At 40.7% G+C, this 14,062-nt stretch overlaps 1 protein-coding gene across 4 annotated transcripts in view; it reads left to right on the top strand.

The window, feature by feature from the left end:
* EPS8 (EGFR pathway substrate 8, signaling adaptor) overlaps positions 1–14,062 on the top strand; it is a 143,065-nt gene that overhangs the window by 52,920 nt on the left and 76,083 nt on the right. The gene's annotated exons all lie outside the window — the stretch shown is intronic.

Below are 14,062 nucleotides of genomic sequence, written 5' to 3'. Positions count from 1 at the left end.
CATTGAAGAATGCTTGCTTCAAACTCATGAAGTCTGAATTCCTTTCAATAAGTAATTAAACAGAGTGAAGCAGAAAAAGCTAGATTTAACAATTTGATCTCTTTTTCTTTTCTTTTTCTTTTTTCGGTCACAAAACACTGAGAAAGGAAGGCTTTGGATAATAGCAGCTATGAGTCTGAGAGAGATTAATATGCTCCTGAAGATGTTTTGGAGTGGGTATACAGGAGGGATGCTAGTCCCTATTTTGCTTCCTCGTTACAAACATTTTTGTTTCAAACCTGTTTTTTATAAGGATTATGAAAGCACACCTAGAATCAAAATGTACAAGGCACTAGGACTCACCAGAATAAGTGTCAGTGTTTAGATATTCACCAAGAACAAATCAGGTACCATTTTAGCATCTTAGTGTGTCTTTATCATTATCTAGCTTCTGCCAATACTAGTTAAGTGCTTGTTTTAGTAAAAGGGCTGTAATTGGCATTTGTTTACTTTTATTCCAAAGTATCTCACTGTACTATGGTTTCTGATTTATTTTTATTTAAATATAACACCTTATAACTTTACAATACACAGTAAATACTCAGATTATTTTACAGTATCCTGCATGGATTTTTGCAGAGATTCATTGGTTTAACAGCCGTCTAAAACTGAGTGATTATAGTACGCTTAAGCTGGTGCTGCCATCCATCTGCTCCTGCTTAGTCTTTAAAAATTCTGCTCTGTCAAAGGTATCAGTGGTTTCAGCTCTGCCATCAGCAACTTCTGCCTGCCTGAGTTTTTTCAGGTGGCTTGCATGTATCTAAATCCATGTAGTTAGTAACTCACAACATATAAAATATCAAAAGTAGATAACATTGGCTAGAGTCTTAAGCTACAAGTTGATATAAAAAGAGAAAACCAATGGTAAGGGAGACATTTGATGATTACACTGGCTAATTAACTGAGCTTAGAGACAAATCCTTCATGATGGGCCCTGGTCGTGCTCTGGCTTAGCAGAGTTGGTTCATACTGAAATAGAGGAGGGATGAATAATGGATGGGAAGCAATGAAACGGGGCTCTGCCTCTTCCCCATGAGCCAGCACTCCCAGCTGGGGCCAGGTTGGACTCTTTTTCCTTTGGAGCTCGTAAACCTCACCTTTGCTGTCCTGCCGTTTGCCAGTTTTGCTCATAATTTAAGGAGAGCGAGGCTGGTGGAAATCATGTGAATGAAAGTGCGGGACTACAGACAAAATGAAGAGCACTGAGGAAGTCTGACTTGTAGCAGCCTCTCTAAGAGTAGGACCGAGTAGAGCGTCTTATGAATAAATTTTCAACCTTAATGAGTTTTTTGGTTTAAATGTTTTCTTAAATGTATATCAGTGTACTGGTTTTCCAGTCACCCATTCTCTTCTCAGGAAAAACAGGGTATGCAAATTTAAATTGCGATGAAAGAGGCATGGAGAAACAAAACTAAAAGCACCCTTTCTCCTCAGGGAGCTTCCTTTTTCATTTTCCTCCCATCTCTTTTTTTTTTTTCTTTGCTTGTAAAAAGAAACAGAAGGTCTGTCTTCTCTTCAGAAAGAGACCCCCTTTCAGCACTGTATCAAAGTGCAGGGGGCTGTTAATCACTTATGTGTTTTGAGTTGGAAGAAAAAAATCAGTCCGGTTATTCACTTCTGTGATCAGTCAAGGAGGTAACTCTGAGAACTGTGAGTGGGTATTTTGTTTCTGGTTTTATCCAAATCAGGAGGGAGGGAAAAGTATTATAAGTTGATGACAGCTTTAATGCACAGATGTGAATACTTCATGTCATATAAATCCCAGACACCTGTCCAAACATCAGGGTTAGCCTAGAAAAAATATTGTTATTTATTTTGCTACCTGAGTTGTTAGTGTCTACTAAAATCTGTTTGCAGCTGAGCTTAAACATATTTTAATTCTGTTTGTACTAACAAATGCTTGAAAAATCCAGAACTATCATACTGCTTATGAATTAGGACACATAGTTTTTTAACTTTTTAAACAGAAATACAAAATGAGAACATGGTAGCAGATCAGTGGATGTGTTAAATGGAGAAACTGCCCATCCAGAGCCGAAGCTCTTTGAGAATCTGTTTGCAGTGATGTGGGGTGAGGGGGCCTGTATACCTTGAGCAATCACTTCTCCAAACCAGTCACTTTTGTTGAAAAGGAATTCAGTTTCAAAGCTTTTTGCTGAAAATTTTTCCTGTTTCAAGATTGAAAATGCTTACGTGAAACCTTTAAACAACCAAGGGCATGTTTTTTTTTTTTCCAGAGGGACAGAGGAAGCTTTAGCTTTGATGCCCATTAGCAGCAGCTCTTGCACAGGTTGCACGTGAGCCGTGTAGTCTGTGTGTCCATCCTCTCCCTGTCCCCTGCAGGGGTGCTGGGCCTGCTCGGGAGGAGGCATTGGAGAGACTTCTCCCTGCTGTTATTCCTAAGTGAGGATGGGGTAGTGGAACTTCAGGAAAAAAGGTGGTTTTCAGAACTCCCCCCCCCCGAAAGGCTAGGAAAGTACCCAGATTCTTACTGAAGAACTGTGTTGAGTAGCAAAGAGCAAAGGTTCTGAAGTGTTTTAACAAACACAGGGCCCCATAGAGCTTTATTCACAGTCATTTCAGAAAGCAAAAATTGACTGCGGATTGGAAATGCAGGTGGCAGAACAACTTTTTAAAGTTCTGAGAGGTGGAATTGAAGGGATTCTTACTGCGTGTGTAACACGTTGCTGCTTCACCTGATTCTCCATGGCAAGTGAGCGGTTCAAGAAGGGGAGAAAAAGGTGATGATAGAGGGAGCTGCTTAGGGAGGTGTATAGATGATGATAGCCAGGAGAGGTACTCTGGGGTATGGAAACAGAAGTGCTGAAGTCCTTAATGTTTGTTAATGTGCTAGCTCAGCTGTGTGCTAGGTGTTGTGGTCTAGCCCCAGCCGGCAACTAAGCCCCACACAGCTGCTCGCTCACTCCCCCCCGGTGGGATGGGGGAGAGAATCAGAAGGGTAAAAGTGAGAAAACTCATGGTCTGAGATAAAGACAGTTTAATAGGTAAAGCAAAAGCCGCGCACGCAAGCAAAGCAAGGAATTCATTCACTTCTTCCCATGGGCAGGCAGGTGTTCAGCCATCTCCAGGAAAGCAGGGCTCCATCACGCGTAATGGTGACTTGGGAAGACAAATGCCATCACTCCAGACGTCTCCTTCTTCCCCAGCTTTATATACTGAGCATGACATCATATGGTATGGAATAGCCCTTTGGGCAGTTTGGGTCAACTATCCTGGCTGTGTCCCCTCCCAACTTCTTGTGCACCTGGCAGAGCATGGGAAGCTGAAAAGTCCTTGACTAGTGCAGCAACACCTAAAACATCAGTGTGTTATCAACACTGTTTTCAGCACAAATCCAAAACATAGCACCATACCAGCCACTATAAAGAAAATTAACTCTATCTCAGCTGAAACCAGGATACTAGGTTTATAAGGTGATTTGAGTTTTGTGATCCATGTTTTCTATGTTTAGGTTTAACACAGTGATGCACTTGCACTCTGGGAAGTGCCTGCCCAGTAGGAATCCATCCACTCCTGCAGCGTGTGGTATTTGATTGCGGAGTTGCAGGCAGGTCCCTTCCAAAGGAAGTTCTCTGTCACATTTACCAAAACAGTTATGTGTAGCTACGGACTAAGATATCTAGCCAGCACAAGCAGCGACAACACAGCAGCGTTGGTATAGCGATGCCCAGGCATTGCTGCTTTTAGACTGGACCGAAAATCTCAGTGTACCACTGTGTGGATGAACCGGCTTACCTGAGAGAACTTTAATGTATTTCTTCATTGTACCGTATGCATGTGATCCAAACTGAGGCCATGCACAAAGGCAAAAGCTATTTGTACAGTAGGTTGGTTTAGCAGGTAGAGAAATGCCACTTATCAGGTTATGCTCATCAAGCCCAAACAAGGAAACAAGTAATGAATTTAAGAGAACATCTGCTGATACACTCTGACAGTTTGTCTCTGTCTTCTACTTGAGTCATAAGAACTGGCAAAAAATACTTCTCGGTGATTCCTTGTGAAACAAGAGAGCGCCATATGCTACTATTGGACTGTCAGGGATGTAAAAGGACATTTTCCCAATATCAGCCTGTCGCTTGCCTGCTGACTGAGAACACGTGCTTGCAAAGTCTCGTGTGAGAGAAAGTAAAGCATGGAGAGAAATCATCTACCTCCTGTTGTGGAAGATGTGCTGCACTCCATGATTTAGGAGGTGTAAAAGAAGCCAGATGTAAAATGTTTCAGAAAGGTGGAATGTGTCAGCCCAGGCTAACGAAGTTGCAGTTGGTGAAAGGACCAGGGATAATCCCAAACCTGCCCTGGGAGGGATAGATAGAAGTGGTTTTTCACGCTTTGAAATAGTGGAATAGCGATACTTTTTTCTTCCATGGCAGTTTCTCACCAAAATATCTATTTATTTTTAACCAAATATCATCATATGCATATCATGAAAATAAGTTGCTATAACTGTTTCTGGTGTGCAAATGTTTGGAGCATATACGTATGTGAGCGTATGTTGCACAGGTGGTATCCCTACGTATGAACAGAGAGGTGTTTAAAAATAGCATTTCTCCTGTACCAAAATGGTGCATCCCAGGCCTGCGATTGCATCAAGATGCATTGCAAGCCTGCGGTCCTACCACCTCCTGTTAGTACCCTTCCTGGGATTCACCCTCACGTTGCCCATCTCTGAGCAGCTCGGACAGCTGCCTTTATTATCAGGATGAAGGATGTAGCAACGGTAATAAATAAGTGTGGGAAGGTGAACCTGTGAGAGAAGCTTTCCCTCTTCTCCCCAGAGCTACCTTGGCTTGAAGAGGAGCACTGGCAGGATTTGGTCCTGGACCAGAGACAGCTCTTCTGAGCCCCAGGGTGCAATGGCTGCAGAGCTGCTGAACTTGTGATAGCTGTGCTGGTATTCACCCGATAAGGACCCAGCCCTTTAAGCCAGGTTAATTTGAACAGCATTTAATTCTTGCAGAAGCTTGACATAACTAAAAGGCTTGGCAGCTTGAGTCATAAAAAGCCATGAATTTGAGAGAAGTTGATTTAGTTTAGTTTATTCTGTGCCAAAAACTCTAAAGTGTCTGACCTATAGATGCAACAAAAAAGAGAACAAGTTCCTCTAATCTTTTTTTGGCACCATTTTAGGACTCTCAATGTAAGGAAAATATTTTGTTGATGTCAACCATCCTCTGAAATATGGAAGGAATGGGAAACTCTGACTGTTAGTAACAACATGAAACTTTTAGTGGTTCTGTTTCTGTTCTCTGCCTTAAGTTTTTGATTTGTTCTTTGGTGGCATGAAATGGATCTGACATATCACAAGCATGTATATCATTACTGGCACAAATCAAGTGTTTTTAATAATGCTTTTTTAGAAGAAATATCGCCTACTAATTCAATATTTGTGTCTGTTCATTAAGATGTACAATGGAGTTTATTGAAGTCTTTACTACTACTTCACTGAGGCTTCTATTTTTTTTTAAAACAGGAAACCAATATAAAAAAAAGAAAACTAATATGGCAGACCTTCTTAGCTTAAAGAGTAAAATACTGTTTGGCTTCTTTATAAGAAATTTCAGGCTTGATATAATTATTTTTGGGTGGACTTTCTGAAAAAAATGGCAGCGTGACACACAGCAGCAACACCAACTTCTTACTGAGATGTTACTAAAGATGCAGGCATTTCCAGATGGGAATATGGTGTATGCTGTATTTGATTTAAGAGAAATAGTTGGCTTTCAGGAGCTTCAAGTCAGATAACGGTAAGAAAATAATGGTGATGTATTTTGTCTGTGCATCCTGGGAGACTCTGGAAGCCAGGCTTCTTGTTTTCCCATCCATTTCTTCTTTCAGAGGCTTCCTTATCTCTCTGACTTCAAGGTTCCAAAGAGCAGGCACTATTACTAGTTATTTATTCTAAGTATTCTCAAAATATACTCCAAAATATTTTAAACTCTCACTTTCAAGCATATGTTTTCTCTCCTAATAGTTTCTAAGAAGTGGTAGCTTGCCAATTTGAATGCTGAGAACTTGCACGGCCTGTTTCTTTTCAATCACTTACTAACCAGTCCTGTAAAATACAATTTAGCCATATTCTGTGTGTTAAAGGAGTTATCATAAGTTAAAATAGTTTTTCTGGTCTATAGTCTTCATTGAGATGATGAGCTGGTATTTATGTATAATATGTGTATGTTGTATTCTTATTCTATGTACTATACCTGCAGCCCACATATGTGACATTGAACTTTGGCAGTGAAAACTGCTTGTTACATCTCTTATACCAATGCACTTGCTTACTGATTCGTTGCTCTAGTGTTCCCCCCTTTAGGATTGCTTGCATCTGTAGCGTTTTATGAAGAAAAACTGCAGTCCTTGAATCTGGAAAGTACTTGTTTTAAAGCAGGTTTACAAGGCTGGAATTTCTATTTGGCTCTGAATTAACCATTTGCAAATCACATAGACCGATCTCCCTTCCGGAATGTTTTCACATCATGAAGTTTGTGCAGAGCAAAGCATACTTTGACGTTGTCTCTGTATCCCATTACCTGTCATTGAGTGGTGCAGCAAGAACTGTGCAGATATGTAATTGAAAATTAATGAAGAACTTAGCTTTATATAGAAGACAGTAGTATTCAGTTTGCTGCACAACAATAGCAGTGAATATCCTGTTTCAAACAAGCATGAAAGTAGTAGAACCTTATTTATCTCACTAGTCAGCAGCAATCACTCCCGACTGCACACCGGAGGCAGATCTGCTGAGTGCAAGGGTGCCGTTTTTATGTTGTTATTTATCGGACCGGAACTGTTGCCTTTAATCTCAAAGCATTTATTTTATTTTATTTATTTTGGAGATTAGTACTGTTATAGAAGAAGAGAAGTATAAACCCATTTGAGGAGAAACGGCATTCAGAAAAAGTGCTTTCAACCTGCTTTGAGAAGGTACTTCCCTTATGTTCTCCATTGTTTCAATATTTATCAGATAAGTTCAAAGGCACTTTCTATTCATTGAAGTCATCTGTATAACACCCTAGAGCTGTTGGTAAAACACCTGCAGTAAAATACCTGTCAGCTGCATAGAAGTGAAGCAAGCTAGAGTGTAGCACAAGACCAGCGCAAGGTTTTCAAATCCTTCTTTTTTTTTTTTCCTAGCTTTGCTATTTATCTTTTGTACATGCAAATTTTATTGACTTCATTTTTATCATTTTGTCTATTGCCAGAACTACAAGAATGCTGGTACTGTTAGCAAGCACATAAGAAGATGCAACTATGCTGTAAATGAGCAAAGAGTTATGAGGGAAGGAGGAGCTACATGGAATTAATTATATTAGAGTAATATTTTTGTCTGGGTGCTGTAAGAGGTTTGGGATTTGATGTTAATTGTTGAAAAGAATAATTGCTACTAGTTTCTAAATATATAACGTTCTAACAAGAGGATAGGTGTGGGGGTGGAGACAGGGTGAAACAGATGCAAGAGTAATTAGGTGAGCTGAGTTGATGCTGTTCACCCTGAGCAGAGAGAGGTTCCTGGGATGCTGCTGCAGTCACACTGAGTACCGAGCTTGCAGTCTCTGGGGCAACTGTTCTTTTATGTTACTTAATGTATACCCTGTGGCTCCTCACCTAGCTTCTTAGCTTGGCTTTAAGACATACCCTGAGTCTAGAGGGCGTGTGTGGCATACAGTAAATTTTTGCTTAAAATTAATTTGAAAGTATTTCTCTTAAGGGTAAAGCAATCAATTTAAAGGTAGGGATGCCTGTCTGTAAAAAATACTGAGACCTTCCTGTCCAAAAGTTTGGAAGTCACTGCTCTAGGGTATTGAGAAGCTGTCTGAACTCACTTGTGAACTAGTCACAGTTTTTGCTTATTCATGGAGGATGGGAGACTGTGAGAGGCTGGCAAAAATACAAATAAACTAGATCTTAAGTGACCTGCAAAAGAGTGAAGTGATTTATGTTAGTTTGCAATGTACAGTGCAAAGTGAGGGGTATGTGAAGTTAGAAGTGTGTGTCCCCCTGCCCCATCCCTTTCCTTTTGTGTGTTCTTTGTTTTGTGGTGTGGATTTTTTATTTTTTTCTTTTAGTAGTTTGATGTTTTTGAGATCGTTCATGCTATTGCTTCTTTGACTTGCAGGAAGGGATTGTTTGAGGGGGGCTCAAATTCCTGTTCTTGGAACCCCTGCATCTTCCTTTAAGTCTCAAGACTTCAATGTTTTTAATACAGTTGGCTTTGTCTCCAAAATGTGAAGTTAGTTCTTAAAATCAAATAGTGAAACAGTGTTTTAAAGACTGTTTTCTCATCTACACTGACCTTCTCCCACCACCAAGGTCATTCAGCTGTACTGCAGAGAGGAAGTGTAGAAGGAAGAATGTTTTCAGTTTGCCAGGAGCCGCTACAGCCACTAGGGATTTGAAGCAGTGGGTCATTTTAAGCACTGTGATTTGTTAAAGTACCTGGAATTTGCTCAGAACATTCTTGTTGTTGCTGTTGCTGGTGCAGAAGCAGTTATTCAATTTTCCAGTATGGTCAAAGTGTGAACAGCAAAATTTGTTCCTATCTTTTGGACATACCTTCTAATGCAGGCTGCTTTCAACACTATCCTCAGTGACCATTTTCAGGCTTGTTAGCTAAGAGGGTTTGTTTCCACATGTGGGAATCATGACAAACTGGTGTAGGATGGTTGAACCATTAATAATGTACAGCCTGTTGCACTTGGCATAGCTCCTTATTGTAGCCTCGATGTATATGCCAAGTCCAAAGAGGCAAAGCCAAACATATTGAGGCATACTGAGGTACTACAATTCTTATTTAAATATATATGTGTATATATATGTGAATTATGCTAATCCCAAACGATGATATCAATTTAGAGCCTGACAAATTGTCTGTGCTAGATAGTAAATGTTCATCCTCTCCTCTAAGCTAGAGGACAGAGCTTGTTGTAACTCAATCGCTCTCCTCCCCGCGGCCCCATAGTGAGGCCTCGGTTAAGGGAAGTGTATAAACAGCTGCAGCAAGGCTGTTGCGAATACAGATGTCTTCGTGAAGTGGGATCTTTGGGTCACCAGGGACCATGCAAGCCATACTAAATGGGTTTGCAGCAACCTCTCCATGTGTTAGCCAACTGAGCTGTGCTGCTGTCCTCCAGAGAAATGCTCTGTTGACATCACCCATCGTCCTTCCCCTGCCATGCTGTCCACCTTCCTCCTCTGGGCTCCTGCAGCTATCTATCCTTGCTATGCTGCCTCCTCCTCAGCCAGTTTGTCCCAACACCAGGTTTCCTAAAATGCTGTTGAACTGCATTTGAGTTGTAGGTTGGCAGCTGTGCTCTTGCCAAGAACTTTACTTCTGTTCTTGATCCCATTCAGATGTAACAGGACATAAGCATGGGACCAAAATGGGAGAGTTTATTTTACTGGTGGTCAGGAGCTATTTATCGATCACTTGCTGAATATCTGGTGGCTTGAGGAGTCGTTGTGATTATTGTACGTAACTCATAGATCATATCTCGGTCTAACTTCAAAGTTAGCCTTGTTTTGATCAGCAGGTTGGGACTAGATGGCCTCCAGAGATCACTCCCAACCTAAATTATTCTGCAATTTCTACAAATTGTGATTTAGTACATAGTACATAGTGATGTAAACATAATACAGTTAAGGAGTAGATGCTACAGGCCAAAGAACTGGTGAGCATAGCACAGAATCAGGAAACAATAGGTGATTCATGGGCTAAAAGATGGAGAGGAGTTAAGTATGTATCTCTCTCTTGCAACTCAATATATTTGCACAGGCTGGTATTCAAAGGATCTTGATAAGCCACTGTCTAATTGATAGCTCATAGAGGTAAAGGCCTCTGTATATATTTGGAATGAATTTTGTTTAAAGTTCTTATTCTTAACTCTCCTTAAAAGAGAGCTAGCTGTAAGATGTTTACCGCTAGGCTACACAACTTGTGTGTTGGGGGTGGGGGTGGGGTCAAAGTATAAAAAAAGGATTAACTTGTAGCTTTTTATCACCTCTGATAGGTCATTAACATACTTGTATTCCTTTATGCCTGTTTAAAAACAACTCAGTAACAACAGGGTGATCCCACTTATTCACCAGAATAAAACTTTCTGCAATGATACAGTCTTAGTGATACATTTGTGTATATTCATTTTGCAGTTGACTTGTTATGTTACTGAATCATTGAACTTTCATTCCTTGTATAACCAAGCATTTGTTTTGCTACTGCTCTCATCACAAAGCATAAACACCATTGCTTGGCTATAATGACATGTACCCTCCTAATATGTTTATTCTACAAATGGTGATTTGTGGTCCAATGTACATTAACTACTAAAGCATAACATGGCATTTTTTTCCTTGAAGTAGAGGAATCATCATATGCTTTTGGAACTTGAACAATAAATACAGATCTGAAATGGTACAAATACCTTGGAAGTCAAATCAACACAGGACTTAGTGCATGTTTTATACCTCGTGATATTTGATCTTAGTTACCTGAAACTACCTTTATTTTCAGAAGGCAGGTACTGAAAATTATGCTCTTTTGACTTGTATGATTAATACCTGTATTACAAAGTTACACACACCCAAATCACCTCGATTTTTTTTTTTTTTCTGGATCCTCTTTGCAAGTTATCCAAGCCACTGTCACCCTGGGGAGTGTGTGGGGGTACTGGCCTCAGTGATGCGGGCTGTTCACGTAAGCCATGCCACAGAGAGTCCAGGTACTGCCCTGAACTATGCCTTAATTAGTACTATGTTCATGATTGTTCTCATGATAATTCTCTCTTCTTTCTTTTCTTTCATTTTTTTTTTTTTCTGACCACAACAAAGTAGGGAGAAATAATTTGTTCCTATGTGCAGTGGGAGATACCTTTAGGGCCATGGTGGTTGCTGCAATGAAGATACAAATACAAATGACATCTAGTCTAAGCCGTAGAGTATAACCAACAGTTTCAAGCATCCCTTGTCACTGGAGGATGTAGGTCCTTCTGCACTGCTGGGTGCACGCTCCAGCTGCAGCCAAAATCCCTGCTGGTCCTGGGGATTGTTTTGTTGTTTTAAAAGCTGATGCCAGCCAATATTGCTGTGCCTGCTCCCAGGTGTATTGTTTTTGAAACCTTTGTACTTGCTTGTACTCACACGCCCGTGCTTTTCCTGTTCCTCCCCAGTGTGCGCCTGCGCAGAGGTGGGAGCCCGTGCCTGCTGCTCGTGCTGCTCCTGCCTCTGTAGCCTACTGGCATCTCCCCGGCACTTGTGCCAGCAAACTGCATCTGTGCTGGCGCTTCAGGAGGGGATCCCAGGCTTTCTGATGCCAGTGCGTGGCAAGTCCTGTGGGCACCGGGGTGAGCAGAGTGGCTCCAGCTTCCCCAGCATGGGCTCAAGCATCAGCTCCTGCTACTCCAGAGAGCTTTTGCTTTCATGGTTCGCTTGGAGAACTGCTGGCATGTTCTGAATAACTACTCACACTTGAAGATTCAGGAAGGGGGCTGACCACTTATGTCAATTCTTCTTGTTTTGGAACATATCTCCTCTTTTTAAGCAGATACATTTATCCTCTGTCATTTTTCTTGCTCATAAAGTCCATCCCATGGTGTTATTTAGGGGTGGATATCTCCTCCTACTCACCTTACAGCTCTTATTGAGTGCTGGTGATTGCACTGCAAAAATAGAAACCAGTGATTTATATTCATTCTTGGTAATAAATGACCTTGGGACCTAGTCTCTCAGGAAATAAACTGTAAATAATTAAGCTTTACCTCTGTGGAACCCTCCCTCAACCCAGGCCATTTCTAGTTGTAATCTTTTAACAGTTAACTTCTAATTCCTTTCCCAGAGACTCTGTTTATATGAGGTGGTCAAAACAAACAAAATTAAATGCTATGCATACCTTTTTTATGTACACAATACAGTAAGCTCTGTGCACAGTTAAAAGAAAAAACAACCCTTATATAACTGCAGAACAGCCAAGCTTCAGATCCAGCTTGGCCTAACAATTTAAAGTAGGAGCAGGCTCTCAAGCTCATTGATTCCTGTCTATCAAAACTATTAAGTTTGGGCATCTGAGTTTTGTTCTTGACCACCCTGATATTGGCAATTGAGATATTTTTTCCTTCATATCCAAAGGGGGTGGGGAGGAGACATGGGAGGGTGCAATTTTTCAAGAGTAGCTGATGAAGGTGGAGGATTGTAAATTTCTGAGAAGAGTAAATTTCCTTCATTTCCTTTCTAAAACTTTTTTTTTAGGTTTGGAGTATTCAAAGAGTGCCAGTCGTCTCTCCAGGTTTAGGCTTTTTAATCAGGCAAGGCTAATACTTTGGGAGTTCTGAGCAGACCGATCTGTGAACAGCAATGCTCAAATTACACAGTGTGGGATTTAATCCTGGGAGCATATTGTGGTGAAATAAATTATTAACTGAGGCATTTGGAAGTGAGTGTTAAAGATGACAAAAGTGTCCAGCTGACTGCACTACTGCGCACACAAATATTACTCACGCCATGTTTTTCTTCTGAGAATCATCTTGGCGCATGCGAGTGCCTTGAGTCTCTGCATCCTTTCTGATTCTTTGAATCTTTTTCAAAATCAGTATTTAAAAAAGACAAATGGAAGCTGAGCAACTGACTGACCTATGGTTCTTTCACCCTTTTCCCCTAAAAATCCCTGGAAAGGAAAAAAAAAATGAGAAAACTGTAGCTTTCATTTGGAGAGAAACTGGTTTGCATCTCATAATGCTCTTTTTCTTTTAGAGTTTTCTTTCACTTCTAATTCAAGCTATCAGTTAGCCTATCTCATAGTTGACTTGTAATGATTATCTGTGCTGAATAACTATTTCAGTGTCCAGGCAGTCTCAGACTCAGTACACTGTCGTGACTTTAACCCTTGCATCCCACTTCTAAATAGTTCTTAAATGTCATCTCCATCTTCTAACAGAGTTTCCAAGAATTTTGGTAACCCTATGGACTTCTTTTTTCTGCTTTTGTAATTTGATTTTAAGTATTTAACTGTTGTTCTGAATGTTTCTTATATTAGCAATCACATGTCAAGGGTCTGTTTTCTGTGTGCAACAAGACAGGGATTAAAATTTAACAGGGATTAAAAAAACAGAATGAAAAATAAAGTGGAAGCAATGTTTTTCCCCTGGCCTTATTTGTAGGCTTGGGAGAGAGCAACACAGCTGACTCAAACTCTGCAGGATGTGGACAGTAGGCAAAATATATTGTAGAGATACAGTTCTCTATAGATAATTCAAAACTACACAAAAAATCATTATGTTGCTTACAATTTCCTTCATTACTCTTGTGGCTTGAAACGTAGCCCAGATTCCTCAAGTTTTGTGCAATCTTTTCTCTTCCACAAATCTGGAGCTCTGGATGCTTCCTCCCCCCGCTCTGCAGCACTCTGCTCCTGGGGAGAGGCGCGTCCAAGTGCCATTTCTGAGTAACGAACCACCTCATGTTCAGGCCAACAGCATGAGTCAGGAGTGAGAGATTTCTTCCATTCCTTGCCTCCGCTTGGAGAGTTTTGGAAATCAGCTCTGGAAAAGCATTTGTGGTCAGTTTGGCCTTAGTTCTCATATTGCATGTGGCTAGTTTTCTGCATCGTGTGTGTTATCCTCTTGGATATTGTCCCCTTGGAGTGCACTAGAACACGAGAAGGAGAGGAACATTAGATAAGAACAGCCTAGTATTAGGGAAGTGCAAATTACATGACATCACATTTTACATATTTCCATTTCAAGAGCAAGTCCAAGAGAGTATCATCTCTTCCCTCATTAGAGCTGCCTTACTATCTTATGTACTAAGGACAATTTACAGTGGCTAAAGACTTGTGTGTTAACTATTCAAAGCACGTGTCATCTGCCGCAGTTCAGTATGTTAGACTTCATTACTGGGAATGAGGATGCTTTGCAATGTACACCTGAAATTTTGAAGGAGAGCCATCGCTGCTGCTGGTTTTGTGTTACTGGAGCACTTTGTCCTTCTCATCATGTGCCAGAGCCGTCTGATCTGC

This window comes from Ciconia boyciana, chromosome 1, assembly GCF_034638445.1.
Source record: "Ciconia boyciana chromosome 1, ASM3463844v1, whole genome shotgun sequence".
Classification (NCBI taxonomy): Eukaryota; Metazoa; Chordata; class Aves; order Ciconiiformes; family Ciconiidae; genus Ciconia; species Ciconia boyciana.
Note: the sequence above shows the minus strand (reverse complement) of the source record. Positions and strands in the feature narration are given on the sequence as shown.